This window comes from Caenorhabditis briggsae (genome assembly GCF_000004555.2).
Source record: "Caenorhabditis briggsae complete genome, chrIII, whole genome shotgun sequence".
Classification (NCBI taxonomy): domain Eukaryota; kingdom Metazoa; phylum Nematoda; class Chromadorea; order Rhabditida; family Rhabditidae; genus Caenorhabditis; species Caenorhabditis briggsae.
This window is the reverse complement of record NC_013490.2, coordinates 6,592,637-6,599,151: the sequence shown is the minus strand read 5'-3', so window position 1 is coordinate 6,599,151 and position 6,515 is coordinate 6,592,637.

Genomic DNA, 6,515 nt, shown 5'->3' with positions numbered 1-6,515 from the left:
TTCAAATTATTTGATCAACTTTGAGCTGATAGTGAGTTATCGCTTGTCAAAGTTGCTTCATCTCATGAAAAACATAAGAAACATTAGGCCGTAACTTTAGACAACCATAAAAGTACTATGATTTGAGAAATCTTTTTAAAAGTGTCTTTAGATTTGAATTAAACTTCAAATTATATTTCTACCAATTTTCGTGATTCCTTAGCCTCATGAAACCGAGTGAAGTGAAAATCAATTAGTTTTTGAATAATTTCGTTTTTTTGTCCTACTTTTAAAAAAATCTACGTTTCTCATGAAACAATTATTTCAAAAGGCCGTGAAAAGCCGCACGGCTAGCCTGGGCCGGCCGCGGCTTCTTCGAATATTTTTTTTTGAAGCCGCGGCCGGCCGTGGCACAGCCTTGCAAGATACTTATGTCGAATGGTGTAACTATTTTTGTGGGTCCGGGTAATTGTGCGCCACCGTTGACATTTTCAGTTCAATCATACAAATTATAGCAATTTTTAAAAGACATAAACTTGGCTTCTTTCAACAGAAACTATCAAAAATTAAAAACCTTTCAAGAAGTACTGTAACTCTTTTTTTCCTGTTCAGACACGACTTTAGGTTATTTAGAGTAATAATTCATAAGACACAGTTCTATTCAATAATAAAAATAAAAACGATAACCTCGAAAAATGTTCGAAATCCGGACACTACACTCGATCACTTTCTAGTGTGCAGAAGCCTGACTATGGTTCTCAAAACTAGAGTAAGATTGACAAAAAACGGAAAACAGGTCACCCTCCCTTTGATTGCTGACTGACTCCGTTCCAAGATGGTTGATGGTGTAATTGAGCGGATACAAGAAGAGAAAGAAGAAGAAAAAGAGAGGGACCTCCGTTTTTCAAGAAAGGAGCCCCAAAAAGAGTGAAAAGTAAATTAAGATGTGCTGAGTGTATGGCAGAGAGATTGAGTGAATGAGTGCAGGAGCAATCGGAAGTTGTTTATAATTGATTGGTTCGGAAGATAACAAAAACGGATTCTTGTTTCGAGAGAAAAAGGATTTGTTCATGGACTACTACTTGTGTAATTATATTCATTGGATTCTCACGTATAGATAGGGCTTGGTGAAGTCAAAGGTTACGATAGAGTTGTGGATTCCGGGATGCTCCAGGAACCAGAATAACCAATCAATGCATTATATGATATATCCTTGTTACAATGACCCGGCTAATGCAACTTCCATTCTATTAAAAAATAAAGAAAACGAAAAAATAAAATTTAAAGGTTCTGATATCATAACTTCCACGCCTTCAAATGCTCTCAACCATTTCAGGCAAATTGAAGTCTTTTGTGAAACCAACCAACCTTACTTTTCAAGAGAAAAAGTCGATTACAAAACGAGCAGAATCACTCGGAAAAGCAACGGGTGGTACTTTTTGGTAACGGGGAAAATTGAAAAAGCCGCTCGACCTATTCAACTTTTTTTTGTATGAGAGTTGGGAGAGACTGATTGAAAAAAAAGTAGAATAGGGAGAGAGAATGGATTGGAAAGTACTGGATGTAAATTTTCATGAAAATAGTTAAATAACACCTAACGCCTGACAAAAATACTTTTCTTTCTTTTTACCGTATTTCCTAATACAAGCCGACCCAAATTTGAGCTTAATTATCTCCTGTGGAAGATATCAATAATTTGTCAACTAGTAGAATGTTGGAGATATCATGAACGAAGTTTTATCAGTTGGCACATTTTTTATATCTTTTGAAGAGACCGAGAAAATTGAGCTGAAAGTGATCGGCTATCAGAGGAAAAAAAGTTTTTAGACGAAACCTTGAAATTCTAAATTTTGAAGACCTACTTTAGTGTACATGAGTTCAAAATTGTCCAGGGATGAACTCTAAATATAATCAGTAAACCTTACGGAAATCCTTCAAACTTGAAATTGAAAATCCGACCCTTTCGAAGACCTAATTTTGAGAAATCAAGGGCTTCAAACCAAAGAGTTTAAAAACCTCAAAAGTAAAAGGACAACGCACGATACCCAAAGCAGTACTATTGTGATTGTTCAGATCATAAAACGAACACATTGCATATACCATTTCGTACCTTAAGTTTAGGAGAGTACTATCACTATCGCTTAGTAAACGGGATGACACATGGGGTATATAAACATATATATGTCCCCTTCCGACTCTCACTATGTATGGTATTCTAAAAAGAAGAGGAAGAAGAGGAACCTTTTTTGATAACCTTTCTCAACAAATACACCATACACTTCTTCTTCTTCTTCACCATCGTTTTTATTTTTCCCTCTCTTTTAACCAATTCAGGTCAATAGTTTCTCAATTGCCACGTCATAAAACCTAGTTCGTTGATTCTTGACTCTCGAAGTGAGAGTTTGATCGACAAATTGGGCCTTTTCTCTAACAAAAGTGAAATTCAGAATCCTCATCGGGTACCATGTTTTTTTGGAGGTGCCCGTATGACAACGTCTTCGAAAACGGAGACAAGGTTTTACACTAATTGCTCTTTCTTTTACCGTACGAAAACGCACTCATTATAGGGTATTGGGTCGAAAAGAAAACGGAAAATGTGTTATTTGGATGAAGGAGAGAGAAATAAGAAAATGACAAAGCGCAAATGAAGGGGAGAAAGGTGACGGAAAGGAAATTGGGATAAGACCAAGAGCCTTAAGGTAGACCGGAAAATGGATTTGATCGAATTCAGGTTTATTCTGGAAATAGGTTTCCTGCTGGCAAAAGGAAGTGCAGTTGCGAATGGAAGAGTGGGAGATGGTAAATGTGATTTCCGGCTAGAAGAATAACCTCGACCTAGGTAAAGCACAAATTGGGAGAGGTCGAAGAAACACTTTCACAGAAAAAAATTTAATTTAAAAACTTTCACTTATGATTTCTATCATATTATACAGAGATATTGACATACAGGTCAATTAGATATACAAAAACGTATATTTCAGTCGATTTTCGGCTATTTTTGATGGTTTACAGAAGTCTGGAGCTCACATGTGAAGTTTTCGATTACTTTGAAAATATTTGGAAGGTGTGAGAAAGATCTAGATTGAAATTTTTGCATTCACATAATTTTTGAAAATTCCTTTTATTCTCGATTCCTGAAAGACACTCCTTTCTGTCTGAACACTTTTTGATATACAGTACCCGTCAAGATATACAAAACCGTATTTTTCAGTTGATTTTCGGCATCTTTAGGAGTTTGGAGCACGGTCATCGAATTTACAATGACTTTGAAATTTTTAGAGGCTGCAAAACAGATCTAGATTGGAAGCTTTGCATTTACAGAATTTTTTGAAAGTCCCTAGTTTTTCTGCCATTTGCCGATTTCTGAAAGGCTTACCTTTTTGACCCTTTTTTGTACTGACAAGGGGAAAACAGGTGTCTTTGTGAAATCGGCAAATAGCGAAAAAGTAGGAATTTTCAGAAAATATTGTGAATTCAAATTTTTCACTCTAGGTATGTTTTATTCACATCTTCCAAAAATTTCAAAGTGGTCGGAAACTGGATAGCCGACACTCCTGAAAATGGTCAAATTAGACTGAAAATGAGTTTTTTTTTTTGTGTATTTTACTGACCGGTACTGTAAGTTCCGGTTACCTATCTGGGGATAGTCTTCAGACCTAACAGCAACAAAGATAAAAATTCCAAATTTTTTACAGCAGGACTAGGTTCAACTGAATCCGTTAAAAACTTTAAAAATCAAAACAAATCAACCTAGTACGAGTATAGTCAACCCAGTTTCCGGTGGTTTTGCATATATTACTGTTTTCCCCTAGTTTGTATGACTTTTTTCCCTCTTTTTCTCGCCCTACATATGGACGTAGTGTACCTAAATATCAATCTTGCGCAAAATGAGTCATGAGCAAAAGCATTTCACGGACCGATACGAAATAAGGATTACACTGTTTTTCGACCGTTGGTCAGCCGTTCTTGAAAACACGGAAAAACTCAAACTACAAAAAAATGAGGATACTGGATCTACCAACTTTTTTTTCAAATCCGAGAAAACCCAATTTGGGAGTCTTTCTTGGAGATTTTGGGGTGAAAAGAGTAAGGGAGGAACAAATCAAATATTTTAATTGGGCTCCTACGACTATAAGGAAACGAAAGAAGAAGAAAACGGGCGGTACCAAATGTTTTGGTAAAAAAGTTTGTTTTAGGATGGCGAGAGCTCGAAGAACCAAACCAATTTTTGTGATGGTTGAGAGAGATGGAAAAGAGGGAAAAAGACTAGAAGGGGATGGGGAAAAAGGGACGTTTCGTGATTTTAATTGAATCGGTACAGGGTAGATAGAGAAAAAAAGTTGTGACAAGAAACATAAAAAAGAGCTTGGTGTATGTTGGAGCAATAGCTGGAAATGTATGAAAAAGAAGAGAATATTTGAAATAGGAATACTGTTCCTGGGACGTAAAACACAAGGAAGCGTTGAAGAAAAGTCTAGAAAAACAGGAACATGCCAAAATTCAGAAGACCTGAATTCGAAGAGCCAGAAAGAGACAAGAAAAATATGGACTACCTTTGAGTCTCTACAAAAACCCAACAAAGCTCATCCAATTAACTTATCACTTTTCAAAATCTTTTACATATCTGGGTCTTTTTTTTGAGTATCTCCCCTAATTGAAGCCACCCAGACCGTCAACTTTGAGCTCAATTATCTCGGTTTATGTGAAAGATATAAAAAGGTTGTCAACTGATGAAAAACTTATCATTTTGTCATCTATATTATACTAGTTTACAGGTTTTTGATATCTTTCACAGAAATCGAAATAATTAAGCTTAAAGTTGATTGTTTCAATGAGCTTCTGTTAGAGGAAATACGGTATATCATGTGACAGGATACTTTTTTTAAAACCAACATTTGTCAACATTAGGGGTTTCATATGGGACAGATGTTTAAGAAAAAACGATTTAAAAATAGTTGAAAATTGAGAAAATGAACTGAAAAAAGTTCCTGACCATCTGGCCTATTCCTTTGCAATCTTCCGATGTTGATAATTTTCTTGATAAGAATACCCGAACTTTCTTGCTCTGACCATAAAGAACGCTTGATTTAGAATGTTTTCGAAAATGACACAGTTGGTAGTAGGATTCCTGTAGCTATGCTACTAACCCAGACGATGATCAAAGAATTGAAATTAATGTCACAAAGTGTCTTTTCGCAACTTTTTTCATTTAAACTAATTTCCTGTATTTGGAGGAAAGGGTCAAAGACATATCCAGATTCGAAAAAAAGTAAGGGAAAATGAGGAATACGGGATTGAGAAGAAGTCGGAAAAAGGGTTCTGAGGTGGTAGGTTCGGAGAAGGGATAGGCGGATTAAACCAACGACGATCATGGAAAAATAAAAAGGGAAGGAGAGGAAGAGGTCATTGTAGAAGGCAAAAAGGGAACAAAATTATGGACGGATTAGGGTGACGGAAGGAATAAGAGTAGAAGGTGGTAGGTACGAGGTTAGAGGTGATGGTAGGTACTAGAAAGCAAAGATTCGGACTCCTAGGAAAGTATCAGAAATAGGGTATTCTATATTATGAGAACTAAATCGTAGATACCGTATTTCCTCTAATAGAAGCCGACCTAATCCGTAAACTTCAAGTTTTTTTTGTATCGACTTCTGGGAATGAAAGCAGCAATTTGATTACTGATAAATTGAATCACTAATATTCCATCAATGCTAAAGTTTTGATATAAGAGACTATGATTTTCAAAATTAAAAATTTCAACCCGATTATAGAAAAAATCGTTGAAAAAGCGTTACTATTATACGAGATTTCTTTAAATTATTGAACAACTGTTAAGAAACAGTAAAAATTAACCAATTTCGAGTATTCGACGCAATTTTCAGTTGCTGTAGCTGTTTTTTCGTGTAAAGCCGTACAAAAAGTACAAAATCTCAGTAGCCCGTTCAACGTTTTACAAATTGTGTATGTATAAAGCAAACTTAAAAAAATAAGTCACGGTAAAATATATTTATTTAAAAATATGACCTGATTATTGGGGGAAAAACAAACGTGGAATGAAAGTACAGAAAATTGAGATATGAAATTCTGGACTTTTGAAAGAGAAGAGAACGTGGAAATCTAATGAAAAGTAAAAAGTACAGAAAATCCTCGATGAAAATTCTGGACTTTTCAAAAAAGGAATAAACGTGAGAAAAAACGTGACACTGAAAATTTTTCGGGATGGGGATACAGTTAATGAGTGTGAATAGTTTCTGGACTTTAAAAAATGAGTTGGATTGCTCGCCAAAAGTGTCTACAAATCTCAAGGAATTTCGCTTTTCGTGCATTGGTTAGTTGCCCAATTTGCCGGTTCAGTTTGTCAATTTTCTTTATTTTTATTATAAAGGAGAATGATCTTCGACCTGAGTAATTTTATCAGGAAACCAGAAATGTCTTTAATAATAAAGAAAATTGACAAACTGAACCGGAAAATTGGGCAACTAACCAATGCACGAAAAGCGAGAATTCCACCACAGTGGAGATGAAAACAGATCTGCCGG